The sequence below is a fragment of the Panthera tigris genome, chromosome F2 (assembly GCF_018350195.1).
Source record: "Panthera tigris isolate Pti1 chromosome F2, P.tigris_Pti1_mat1.1, whole genome shotgun sequence".
Taxonomy (NCBI): domain Eukaryota; kingdom Metazoa; phylum Chordata; class Mammalia; order Carnivora; family Felidae; genus Panthera; species Panthera tigris.
In genome coordinates this window covers 9341445-9356079 of record NC_056676.1, presented here as the reverse complement: position 1 = coordinate 9356079, position 14635 = coordinate 9341445, and the positions used below count along the sequence as shown (strand labels likewise).

At 40.7% G+C, this 14635-nt stretch overlaps 1 protein-coding gene across 2 annotated transcripts in view; it reads left to right on the top strand.

Moving 5' to 3' along the window:
• BPNT2 (3'(2'), 5'-bisphosphate nucleotidase 2) overlaps nt 1-14635 on the top strand; it is a 36841-nt gene that overhangs the window by 1425 nt on the left and 20781 nt on the right. The gene's annotated exons all lie outside the window — the stretch shown is intronic.

The following is a 14635-nucleotide window of genomic DNA, read 5'->3' as shown; positions in this document are numbered from 1 at the left end:
TCATTTTAGTGGAGCTGCTGTCGAATGAATAACCCTTTTAAAAATGTATGATAATTCCAGAGGAAGAGCTTAACTTAGTGTAGCAGTGCTTTGGAAGCGCTATGTGCTAACTCGTTTTGGCTACGGGGAAGAAAAATTGTTTCCAGTGGAATTTTATTAATTAGATAAACAGTGAAATCGAAACCCCAGCTTCTTTGGAAAGTATCTGACCTTTTACTGTTGTTCTTGGAAGAGTTAAGCGAGTATTGTCATTGTAGAATTACCTGTTTTGTGTAATCCTCCCTCCAGTCTGTCGTATTACTGCTTGGGTTCTCTTTTTTCCTCTTTCCATCTGTCATTTTTTTCTTACTGCCTTTTTTTTTTTCTTTCCTTTAAAAAAATTTTTTTTTTCAGGGGGAAGGAACATTGGCTTCATGTCATGAGCCGCTGGCTACCAGATGTTATTGACACAAGAATTCTCAAACAAGACACAGAATGTTTATTCTTCTTTGTCCTACCCTGCTTTATCATCACAAACAATACTTATCTTGGGTTTGTACAGATATGTGTATCTTGCGTATGTAAGATCCGCCGGTAGGATATCTTTTCTCCAAGACACACGGTATTCTCTTAAGAGTTTGTCGAATAAACAGAGGACTTTCATAGAAGTTGATGCAGAATAGTTACATCAGTAGAAATGGTGACCATGTCTTGAATTTATTTTAGGCACCCAGATAATGGCACGCAGGACTTCTTTGGATCCTGACAGCAACTTTAGGAAGTAAATTTTATCGATGCCCAATTTGCAGACAGGAATGCGGGGCTCGCAACACTCCATGGTTTATATGAACTATCGAATGCTTCATTTTTAGCTAGATCTTTCGGAGGCTGTTTAAAACTTACAGCGCAATTCCCTAGGGAAAACCTAAACTTGTAGAAGATTAGAAGCCATGATAAAATATATCAAACAGAGTTGAAATTCGTTTTTTTGAAGATGAAGACGACGACATTCTTAAATACCAAAAACACGTACCTGCGTGCCCATGTGTGTTCACGTGTGAACCAAACCTTCTGCTTTGGGGAACTTCCACAGGATTCTGCATTTGTTTTTGCGCTTCTTAGCAGACGTGAAGGGAATGGCTGCCAAGTGGTAACACTGCATTTTATTGAACACAAAAGCCAGGCTTTCAGAAGTGCAGATGTTGAGGGCTCTGCCTCCACGTAAAATAGCTTTTTGTTTTCTTGTGACTGAATATTCACACGTTCACTTCTAGTGTTGGGCTTTTGCTGGTGTCGAGGAGGTCACATTTATTTCTACAATGTCCAAGTAGAACGTTGGACATGTCCTACTTGTCCTCTTGCCAAGTGGTGTCCTCTTGAACGGCCTTTGATCACTGCGTTAAGACTAGAGGCCAAATGTTACAGCCATCTATGTAGACACTCAGCCCTGGATTCCTTTTTCCCCTCTCATCGTCCCCCAGCACCCAGAAGGTAGTCCTAGACGTCTCGTTGGTTTTGAAGCCTCACCTGGATTTTGGGGGGTAATGATTTTAAGTCCAGTCCCACTCCGTTTACTTCCTTGTGGAAAATTAGCATTGATCAGCCACAGAGGCTTTCTTCTTTTATCCTGATGCCCTGTGCAAATAGAGAGAGGTCTCTTACTTTTTACCACACTTTTCCTGTCTGGAGTCCGAGGCTTGAGCTTTCCTATCTCACGTTTATTCCTCATACGAGGATATACCACGTGTCACTCTAGAATACGCATGTGGGGGTAGTTTTGCCCTCAGGGGACATTTGGCACAGTCTGGAGATTTTTGGTTATCACAGCTGGAGGTGGAATGCTACTTGGCCTCTAGTAGGTAGACCGTAAACATCCCACAATGCATAGGACAGCTCTCCGTAACAGAGAATGACGTAGCCTAATTTTTCAGTTGGGGCCAGGGTTGAGAAACCCTGCTCTAGAGAAGTGAGTGTTATCCTAAGAAAACTCCAGTTTGGGCTGGGAGCCCCGGATTTCCTTTGGCGTGCAGCCTTTCTTATGTCAGGGATCTTGGGAGAGTCCCCAGGCAACCTTTCTTCTCTTCTTCAACGCATGGGCCGTGCTTGATTTTATTATGTGAAAATACTAGTAACTGCAGCCATTTGCGCGGCACTTTCATTATATTCTTCTGGATGGTGATGAAAAGGAAGGCTGGAGATAGTTTTCTGGAGTGGATTTGCAGCTACAGAACAGACACACTTAGATTTATAGTTTCAATTTACTATACAGGGAACTCTGTATTTGAAAGGCTCCTGTCCTCAACTTTCCTTGTTCAAAGTGTTTTTTGTTTTTTGTATTTTTAACGTTTTATTTATTTTTGAGAGAGAGAGAGCATGAGCTGGGGAGGGGCGGAGAGAGAGGGGGACAGAGGACTCAAAGCAGGCTCTGCACTGATCGCAGTGAGCCCATCGCGGGGCTTGAACTCGTGAACCATGACATCATGACCTGAGCCAGAGTCGGACGCTCGACTGACTTAAGCCAGCCAGGCACCCCAACTTGTTCAGTTTTTGACGATGACTCATTTTATTTGAAGATCGGGCATGCTACTCCAATCTGATAGGAGTCTTGGGCCTGTGCTTCCTTGACCTTTAAGATGGGAGTTAAACTCTTCTCTCAACAGCAGTACTCACTGGAAAAGTTTGAGAAGCTTAATACAGTGCTAAGAACACTTGACTTGACATCTTGTCCAGTCACCTGCCTGTGTAATCCTGGCCAGTCATTTCACATCTCTGAGCTGCAGTTCCCCTTCTGTAAAATCTAGATAACTAGTAAATTTGATAATTAGTGCAGACATAAGCACTGCAGACAGAAAAAAATACAAGTTGAAAGGAGCTGGCCCAGTAGAGGTAGTAGGATAGTAAATTCCAGTACCCTGATGAGTCTGAATCTGATGCACATGGGGAAATCACTGTGGAAGAAATTAGGAAGGTAGTCACATGGCGAGTTCACTCAAAGAGGGTTGGAGCTAATCTTTAGTTTAATCCTAAAGTACTAAAGAGGGCCGGATTTACCTGACTTTTCTTGAAGCCTGCAACATGCCATACTTTGTTTGGGCTGTGGCCATTTGGAGGTGGGTGAGACCAGTTAAAAGTATGTTAAAACAGGCTGTGCGAGAGATGAAGACCAGAGCTCAGCTAAAAGGAAAGTTATACTCAGCTTGGTTTCCTGGCTAACGTTTAGTTAGTCCTCAGTAAGTGACAAGCGCTGAATTAATCTTTGTATTACCACCGTTAATTTACTCTTGACAACGACATAGGAAGTTAATTACTATTGCCCCCATTCTGCAGATAAAGAAATTGAGGCTTGGAGAGGATAACTAATTTACCAAGCGTTACACAATTAGAAGATAATTTTATTCTCTCAGAGATTGACTTAGTGATCAGAGAATCATCTCAGGTCCATTTAATTCTGTAGATAAGGCAATATAGGAGATATAACCACAGTGTATTCTTAACTAACCTATAGTGCTTTGAATGATTAGTAGAGCTCAGGGGAGACACTTGGAGAATCGTTTGGAGGGGGTAAACCAGCTAGGAGGTTTTCTCTAGTGAGAGATGATACATCTTAAATTGCTGTGGTCACAGAAAAGAGCGAATTGGAAAGATACGAGAGAATTTCTAAGGATGTTCCGAAAACGACCCCTCTATATCTGATTTTCACAATTGGTTTTGAAGAGTGGGCGATGACAAGTCAAAGGGGGCAGATTATGAGTGCCATCTTTGACGTGTGAAGTTAGAGTTGACTTTGATATGGCCGAGGGGACATGTTAAGGAGGTAGTCGAATATATCGGTCTGAAGCTCTGAAGACCCTTCGGAATTAGAAATAGGAATTTGTGAGTCATCAGTGTTGTGATATTAATTGAAAGCTGTTGTGGACAGGATTGTTTATGGAAAGACTATGTTGTGAAAGGGGAAGATCAAGGGCCTACAGCCAAGGATAACGCAGATTGAAAATAATCATTTAACAAGAATAATAGCATCCAGCTTTTATGCAATGCTTACTCAGTGTTAAGCACTATACTAAGTTTGTTTGTTTTACCTATTCTGTTTCATTGATTCACCCAAAGAACCCTGTAGGGAGATGTGTTTATCATTCACTTTTAGCAGCTCAGAAAGCTTAGGGGACCAACCTGGATAAAGTCACATGCCCAAGAAATTGAGGAGCTGGCAATGATAGAACACATACTCGTAATAGTGGTTCTGTGTGGTGAATGGTCACTGGTGAACTTTGTGAGAACTTGCTCGGTGGCTTGATGGAAAGGAAGCAAAACTGAAAAAGATGGGAGGTAAAAAAAAAAAATGGAGATCGTAAGGACAAGGCTTTCAAGAAATTGGACTCGTAAGGACCTTGGCTGGGGTCTTCTATGGGACTAAGAGAAGTTTCTATGGATTTTTTTCTGGTATTGTTTTTAAGGTGTGAGACAGACGATAGAGCATGTTTAATTATTTATGGATCTATATCTGAAAGATGGTATTGATAGTAAAAAACTTCTGAAAAGGTTGAAGAAGACAGGTAGAGCCATGTTTTCTCCATCTAGAAAATAGTTGTTGAATGCCTACTATGTGACAGGCACAGTGTGAGGCACTATATGTAAAAACATTTTAGGATAGGAGCGCCTGGGTGGCTCAGTCGGTTAAGCGGCCGACTTCGGCTCAGGTCATGATTTCGCAGTCCGTGAGTTCGAGCCCCGCGTCGGGCTCTGTGCTGACAGCTCAGAGCTGGAGCCTGCTTCGGATTCTGTGTCTCCCTCTCTCCGACCCTCCCCCATTCATGCTCTGTCTCTCTCTGTCTCAAAAATAAATAAACGTTAAAAAAATTAAAAAAAAAAAAAAACAACATTTTAGGATATAATGATTCATGGAAAAATGTAGTGAATGGTGTCTTCTTAGGACATTAACCAAAATCCTCTGCAGCCCCAAAGTAACTGAGCTTTCATATGAATAGCTTTAATTGTGTTTTGGAGTCTTGATTTCCTATTCTACAATTCCTGTTGAGGACTGAGACAGAGAGGCAGTAGCAATGACGGAGGGAGAGTAGATTGAATGGAAAGGGTTATGGGGAAGAAATGTAAGTATATTGGCAAAGAATAATGTTGTCTACTTCTGAGTTTAACACCTACTGTACCAGGGACTGGTTTAGGCTCCAGTAATGAAGGAAATTGTGTCCTTGAACTCATACAACTTATGTTCCGGTAGGTCGAGATCTATAGTACACCTGTGATCAAATAAATTGATTTCAGATACTGATAAGGGTTTTGAAGAAGAAAAAATAAGACCATGTCAGAAGAGTGAGTGGGGCTTCTGCTTTGGCCATGATGGTCAGGGCAGACCACTGAGAGGCACTGTCATTTGAACTGAGATCTGAAGGATAAGAAACAGACAATCCTGCAGAGATTTGAGAAAAGTGTGCATGAGCAGGAGAGGAAAAATTAAGGAAACACAACGTTGCCAAAGGAACATAATTTTCTAGTAGAAAGTACAAAGGTCCTGAGGCCAACGGACCAGAAAAAGACAAGTCTGGAGTGTAGTGTAAATAAGGATGCAAATAGAGAAAGGTTACTGGGGCCAGATCATCCGCACCTTTGTAGATGATGGTAAGGAGTCTGGATTTGATCTCTGTGCAATGAGAAACCACAGGTGTTCAGCAGGGAGTGACCAGAATCTGATTTGGGAAGATGGCGGGTTGCTGGGTTGCAAGGGGAAGCTCCATAACGGCAGTGATTTTGTCCATCTTGTTCATTCTTCTGTTCCAGTACCCATAGCGGTTTGCAATACGTGGCCATTAGTAGCTGTTGAACGAATGAATGAATCCGTGAATGCACTGTCGGAGGCAAGAGCAATTGAAGGCTATTTTAGAAATCCAAGTGAGGGGGGCCTGGGTGGCTCAGTCGGTTGGGCGTCCGACTTTGACTCAGGTCATGGTCTCGTGGTTTGTGAGTTCAAGCCCCGTGTTGGGTTCTGTGCTGACAGCTCAGAACCTGGAGCCTGCTTCGGATTCTGTGTCTCCTCCGCTCTGTGCCCCTCCCATGCTCATGCTCTGACTCTGTCTCTCAATAATCAATAAATGTTAAAAAAAAAAAAAAAAAAAAAAAGGAAATCCAAGTGAGAGATAGATGGCGGCCTAAACTAAGATTTGCTTGGTATACATAGTTTCATGTATTTAGAACTGGGGGTAGAATTTCCAGGACTTAATGGCTGGTGAAATGTGGGAAAGAATTGAGAGAAACTTAACCGTTTCTAAGGCCATTGACAATGTCGTACGGTGGGTTTATTCCGTTTGTGGGTGTGTAATGGTGGCAGCAGGTTACAAATAGCGGTTGTGCAGAAGCAGGTGGGGACACCGGACTGACGTTCTTGGTCTCTTGCTCCGTTTGTTTCTTCCTAACCTGACTCTCAGGGAAGATGTTTTTAGATGCAGTCCCATACTTTGTTAGGCCATACTCATTTGAAACGATGTGGAGAAGCTGGCTTGAACTCTAGGCAGAAATCTTCATCCTAAGGCACGGTAGTTGCTACCCACACTCGGCACTGCCATTTTTGTAAGCCGTGGTGGTCAAGACCCAGAAACTACTTTGTGTTTTCTGGGAGGCACATTTGTTGCTTGTTTTACGTTTATTCCATGGCGTTTGCTTAGTGTTACTCTTACATTCCCTTATCCGACACAGACTAAATTGTGTTCTCATTAAGTATGTGGGCCCTAAAGCTATAATACTTTAAAGTGATACCTGCAAGATGGTAGAATAGGAGTTCTCTACGGTCATTCCCTCACAGAACATTGATTTGGGTAGTCATCCACAGATAAGGGTTCCTTTGTGGGCATCTGGGAGTCCAGCAGAGATGTTCCAGCACACCATTGGGGCAAAAAAAAAAAAAAAAAAAAAAAAAAAGAATAGATACATTGATGAGAGTGAGAGAAATGTTTTCACTTCACTTTCACCACACCGTCTCTCAAGATAGCACAGCTCGGTGCCAAGAGAGACCCCCTGAAGCCTGCAATTTCACCCACAGGAATGTGTGAGTGAGTGTCTGGCTTTGCCAGCCATGCAGGACACTGCCCACGAAACCACTTCTGTCTCTTGTCACCTATGTCCCTGAAGTGATCTGCAAGACTGAGGGGTTGGGAGAGGCTGTGGGAACACATAAACTGGGGCTCATCTGAAGGGATGCTCTTTGTAGACACCCATCAGGAAGGCTGCCCACGAGTCGCTGGGGAGTCCTCACCATTAGGGCCCCTCAGCTGGCTCACAGGCACCCCCAACACTCTCCATGTCTTGCCCAAACCCAGTCCGCTCGCCCACCTTGGCGTGATTTTAGCATGTGCTCCCGTAGACAGCGAGACTGAGCCTTTGTAAATCGCCAGCAAACAAGTGCGGAAAGCCAGCAGAATTGCGGAATTGGGAAAAGGCTCACAAACTTGAGCATCTCAGAGTACCACCCTAGAGAAGACAAATGGGAGGCTCCTAGTCCCTGGGTTGGCTCTGTGGGGTTGAGATAAAGCTTATAATCTTAAGAATTTACCCTCCAAGAGAGAACAAGAAGTGTGGAGAATGCATATCTGTAGAAAATGTTAGAGAAAGCCTTAGAATCCCACATCAGACTCAAGGTGAAGATAACTCTCACAAAGTCAATCAGTAAAGACTGGAGGAGGTGACTGCTTCTTTAAATGTGAAGGCAGCAATGCAGGGCTTCAAGGAATACAAAATGAATGAATGAATGAATGAATGAAGCACAACATTACCACAGGAATATAATTTTATAGTCACTGACCCTCCAGAAACAGAGATCTACAGATTGCCTGTCAACAAATTCAAAAAATTGTTTTAAGGAAGCTCAGTGAGTTTAAGAGACACAGACAACTCAAATCAGGAAAGCAATACTTGAACAAAAGGGGAGACACAACAGAGACAGAAGTTAAAGAGAGTGGAGAAGCTTGTGTGCATTATGGGGGACCATCAAGTGTAACTTTTCACACTTTGGGAATCTCCAAGAGAGACAGAGAAAAGGGCAGAAAGTTTATTTAAATGATAGTGGCTGAAAATTTCCCAAATAGAGAAGAGAATGTGACATCCAGGTACATGAAGTTCATAAGTCCAAAAATTCAACTCAAAAGAGGACTTTATTGAGACACATTATAATAAAACTGTCAAAAATCAAAGACCGAATTTGAAAGCAGCAAGAGAAAAGAAACTCACCTGATACAAGGGAACCCCTCATCAGACTATCAGCAAATATTTCATCAGAAACCCTGTAGGCCAGGAGAGAGTGGGATGATATGTTTGTTCAGAGTGCTGAAAGAAACTGTTAAAACAAAAATGCCAACCAAGAATACTTTACCTAGCAGCACTCTCCTTCAGAAATGAAGACTAGATCAGGATTTTCCCAGACGAATAAAACCAGAGGGAGCTGACCACCAGAACTGCCTTATAAGAAGTGTTAAAGGGAGTTCTTCAAGCTGAAATGAAAGGATCTAAGTAGTAACATGAAAACAAAGTATAAAATTCACTGGTAAGTATAGAATTAAATTCAGAATATTCTAATGTAATAGTGGTGTACAAGACACTTAACTCTAATATAAAAGTTAAGAGAGGAGTGTTTTTTTAAAACTATAGAGCTACAAAAATTTGTTAATGGATGCACAGTATAGAAAGATGTAACTTACAGCATCAAAAATAAAATGTGGTGGAGGCAAAGAGGGAAGAGTTTATATGGGATCAAAGTTAAGTTATTATTGACTTAAAATCGACTGTTATAACTATAAGATACGTAAGTTTCATGATAACCACAAAGTAAAAACCTCTGATAGACAAAAGATACAGAGAAGGGAATCAAAGCATACCACCGTGGAGTATCATCAGATCACAAAGGAAGATAGCAACAGAGTAAGAAAAGAACAAAGAAGCTACAAAAAGCCAGAAAGCAATTAACAAGGTGGCATTAGCAAGTCCACATTTGCTAATAATTATTTGAAATGTAGGTGAACTAAATTCTCCAATCAAAAAACAGTTAATGGATTAAAAAAAAATAAAAATAAAAAGACCCACCTGTATGCTGCCTACAAGAGACACACTTCAGCTTTAAAGACACGCATAGGATCAGAGTGAAGGAATGGAAAAAGATATCGCGTGCAAATGGAAACCCAAAGAGGACAGGGTAGCCATAATGGCATCAGACAATATAGACTTTAAGTAAAAAAACTAACAAGGGGCAAAGAAGGTATTATATGATGAGATAAAAGGGTCAGTTCATCAAGAGGATATGACAGCTGTAAATACATAGGCACCCAACATCACAGCACTAAGTACGTTGAGCAAATATGATAAACCTGAGGACGGAAACAGACGGCAAAGCCGCAGCAGTAGTGGAGACTCCCAGTACCGCACTTTTACCAATGGACAGATACCTAGACAGATCATCAATGAGGAAATGACGGACTTACACTGCACTTCAACTAAGAACTGGTCTTCTGAAAAGAGAAGATTAACAAACCTTTGGCTAGTCAAAGATAAAACGATTCGAATCTTCTATAAATTCAGAAATGAAAGCATACAGCCGCTACGTTACATACTGATTGCTACAGTATACAAATGATCAAAAGAGATCACTACAGTTATAGGTAAACAAATTGGGTAACTTAGAAGAAATGGATAAATTCCTAGAAACAGACAACCTACCAAGACTGAATCATGAAGAAAACAGAATAGCTGGACAGACCTGTAAGGAGATTGAATCCTTAATCAAATTTCCCAATAAACAAAATCCCGGGACTAGATGTCTTCACTGGTGAATTCTACCAAACAAAAATTAATACCAATCCTTCTCAAAGTCTTTCCCAAAATTGAAAATGGAACACTTCCAAACTCACTTTATGAAGCCAGCATTACCCTGATACCAAAGCTATGCAGGGACACTATAAGAAGAAAAAATTACAGGCCATTATTCCTCATGAACATACATCCAAAAATCCTCAACAAAATACTAAAAAACTGAACTCAACAGCATATTAAAAGGGTCAGACACCACGATCAAGTGGGATTTATCCCAGGAATGAAGGATAGTTTCAGTATATGCAAATCAATCAATGTGATAGACCACAACAGAATGAAAGACAAAAATTGTGTGATTATCTCAAAATAAAAATATAAAAAGCATTTGACAGAATTCAACACTTTTTCATTATAAAAACTCTCAACCAAGTAGGTATAGAAGGAATATACCTCAACATAATAAAGGCCATATGTGACCAGCCCACAGCTAACATGATACTCAATCATGAAAATCTAACAACTTTCTTTTAACATCAGAAAGGCAAGGATGCCCATGCTTAGCACTCCCATTCAACGTTGTACTGGAAGCCCTAGCCAGAGCAATTAGGTAAGTAAAAGACATAAAATGCATCCAAAGTAAAATTGTTTGCAGATGGTATGCTATTATGAAAGAAAACTCATATATTGTTAGCAAAATATTGTTCAACTAATATTAATACTTCAATAAAGTTGCAGGATACAAAGTCAACAAAAATCATTATTTCTTTTTCTTTTAAATGTGTTATTTATTTTGGAGAGACCACATGAGCAGGGGAGGGCAGGAGGGGGGGGCATGGAGGATCCGAAGCTGGCTCTGAGCTGATAGCAGCGAGCCCAACGTGGGGCTCGAACTCATGAACCATGAGATCATGGCCGGAGCCGAAGTCTGACGCTCAGTGGACTAAGCCACCCAGGCGCCCCTGTATTATTTCTATAGATTAGCAACAATGAACTATTTGAAAGAGGAATTAAGAAGACCATTCCATTTACAATAGCATCAAAAACAATAAAGTACCTAGGAGTGAGTTTAACCAAGGAGGTGAAAGACCTGTATACCAAAAACCGATGAAACTAATTGAAGACACAAATAAACAGAAAGGTATTGCGTGTCTTGGATTGGAAGAATTAGTATTGTTAAACTGCCCATACCGCTCAACGCAATGTATACATTTAATGTAGCCCCTGTCAAAATCCCAATGGCATTTTTCAAAGAAATGGGATAAAATAATCCAAAATTCACGTAGAACCACAAACGACCCAAGTAGCTAAAGCAATTTTAAGCAAGAAGGACAAACCCGGAAGCATCCCATTTCCTGATTTCAAATTACAAAGCGATCGTAATCAAAACAGTGTGGTAGTGGCATAAAACGTACATGTAAACCAAAGGAATAGAATAGAGAAATAAATCCCCACGTGTACATTTAACTCATCTTTGGCAAAGCGTCAAGAGCATACCGCTGGGAAAAGATAGCTTCCTCAATAAAGGTGCTGGGAAAGCTGGCTATCTATATGCAAAAGAATAAAAGTGGACCCCTGTCTTCACTCACTCATCAGAAACTAACTCAAAATGCATACAAGATTTCAGTGCAACACCTGAGATATAAAGCTCTTTGATACTGGTCTGAGCAATGATTTTTTAGAAAAGACACTAAAAGTACAGAAATCAAAAGCAAAAATGAACAAGGAAAATGACATCAAGTTTAAAAGCTGTGCACAGCAAAGGAAACGACTAAAGGAAAAGGCAACCTATGGAATGGCAGAAAATATTTGTAAACCATGTATTTTGATAAGGGTCTAAAGTCCAAAATCTATAAGGAACGCGTTCAACTCAATAGCAAAAGAATAAGTAATCCAGTTTAAAAATGGACAAAGGACCTGAATACATATTTCCCCAAGAAGACCTACAAGTTACTGTCAGTTATATGACAAGTTGTTCAACATCAGTAATCATCAGGGAAGTACACATCAAAACCACAATTGAAATGTTACCTCACCTGTTAGGGTGCCTATTATCAAATAGACAAGAGGTAAATGTTAGCAAGCATGTGGAGAAAATTCTGAGAGCCCTTTTATACCATTGGTGGGAATGTAAATTGGTACAGCCATTATGGAAATACTATGGAGGTTCCTCAAGAAATTAAAAATAGAACTACCATATGATCTAGCAATCCCACTTCTGGATATATATCTAAATGAAATTAGTATCTTGAGATGTTTGTACTCCTGTGTTCATTGTGGCAATAGTTACAATAGCCAAAATACAGAAATGATGGATAAGTACTGATGGATGGATCAGTATAGACACACACACACACACACACACACACACACACACACACACACACACACTGGAATGTTATTCTGCCATTAAAAAAAAATCCAAACAAATGTTGAGCTCCTAGAAACAGTGAGTAGAATGGTGATTGCCAGAGTCTAGGGAATGAGGGAAGAGAGGAGGTGTCGGTCTGAGGGTGTAAACTGGTGGTTATGACCACGATGAGTAGGTTCTGAGGTTCAAATATGTAGGAAGATGACTGTGGTTAATAATACTGTATTTTAGTAGATCTTAACTAGATCTTAGGCATTCTCACCACAGAACAACTGATAGATGCAGTAGTTAACTTGATTGTGGTAATCGTTTTACCACCTATCAAGCCATCACACTTGATATGTGTGTATAGCTTTCTCAGTGAAGCTGCAGGGAAAAGCCAAATATGTCACCAGTGCCACAGTCGTAATTATTCTGGCGTTAAGGTAAGTCTTGATAACTGGTAAGGAAAGTCAGCCCACCATGATAATTTTCCTCCCCCGCCCCTGTCACCAAAACGCCTTGTTCTTTTTCCAAGAAGCGGTTTAAAAAAAAAGAAGAAAGAAAAAAAAATTATAGGGATTTTGATTGGAGTTTCATTACATCTATAGTTTACTGGTGGGAGAATTGACATCTTTGTCGTTTTTCAGTAATTAATGTTTTTTTCATACAGTTTAATTTTCTCTGTACTGTTTTTGCACATCTTGGGTAGATTTATTTCCAAATAATTTACTTCTTTTGTTAGTTGAAATGGCTTCCGTTTTTATGTTAAATCTGTTTTTTTTAATATCTGTCGCTAGTATCTGTTGCTGGTAAAAAATGCAAGTGATTGTTAAATACCGATCTTGTACCTAGAGACTTGGCTGTGAAAGTTCTGTTATCCTATAATTTATCTACAAGTCCTTTTGGATTTTCTCAGTAGTAAGTCATGAATTGCATGTTATGACTTCACTTCTTCCTTTCTATCCCTTTGCCTCTCTACGCTCGCCACCCTCCCTTAGCGTTCTGCAACGGCTAGGACGCCGTGCACGCTGTTCGCAGAGGTTATGATGGAGGGCAGCTTGATTCGGTGAGGTGCCGGCTGAGTCCTTCACCATCAGGTTTCCGTTGCCACCCTTATCTCTGGCTCCTTCCTCCGGGCTCACTCTGCTCTGGCCGCACTTGCCTCCTTGCTCTGAAAATACCAGCACGCTCCCACCTCCCGCCTTTGCATTTGTTACTCCGTGGGCTGGAAGGATGTAACTTCAGATGCCTGGCGAGGCTCACTTCCTTTAAATCTTCACTCTAACACCGCCTTTGCCTTAGCTACCCTGTCTTCGAAAACAAACAACTTTATTGCAGCGTGATTTTACATATCAGTATCATTTGCCCATTGCAGATATCCAGTTCACTAGTTTTTACTAGATTTGCCGAGCTGTACAACCATTGTCATTAATCAGTGTTACGTTTTCATCACCCTACTAATATCCCTGTGCCCAATTACCACTCATCTGTGTTCCCACCCCTACCCCAGGCAACCACGGATCTACTGTCTCCATAGATTTGCATGTTACAGACATTTCACATTAAATGGAATCATCCAGTATGTGGTCTCTTGTTTCTTATTTCACTTAACATAATGTTTTGGGGGTTCACCCTTGCTATAGTATGAATTGTATCTCATTTCTTTTTATGGCTGAATAGCATCCCACTGTATGGATGTACCGCATTTTGTTTATCCATTCATCAGTTGATGGACACTTGGTAGTTTGTAATTTTAGGCTAGTATGAAAAATCCCGGCCACCCTATCTTAAACAGTAACCCTTCTGCTCTCCTACAACATGCTTCCGGTGCTTCTCTGCTATATTTTAGATCTCCTTGTTATCACTATTCAGCATATCACCTGTTTCACTCATTTGTGCATTGTTTAACTCCCTAGAATCTAAGGGGCACAGGGGCAGAGATTTTTGTCTCAAGTTGATCACTGTTGTACATCGGTTCTGGGAACTGCCTGGCATGTAGTAGGCAATCAGTAAAATTTGCTGAATCACTAAAGGGATAAGTGAATGGATGAATTGGATGTTTACACTATATTAAAAATATTTTTTTTTTATTTAAGTGGCTCTATCTTTCTGTAATATTACAGTTTTTAACTTTCTCTGCGACAATTTGGGATAGTTCAGGCACTTTCCAGAGATTGCTGGTATTTGTAGGGTTTTTATCGTGTGTGACTGTTTACTTACGTAGTTGTCAGTGTTATCGTCACTCTGACACTGTGGTATGGGGTCTGGGCGTGCCATTACGTGCTGCACAAACACAGTGATCTGCTGTGGAAAGGGAGCTTGTCAGAAAGCACAGTACCCAAAAGCCTGCCTCGCTTCAGTCTTAATCCCTACTGGAAATTCACATTTTGGAGACATTTTTCTTGCATGTGGATGTTATGATTTGATAGAGGAAGTCTTCTGATAAGGTAGTACATGAATAAAGTTGACAGTCCGTTATTAACCCAGTTCTTAAAATGCAGT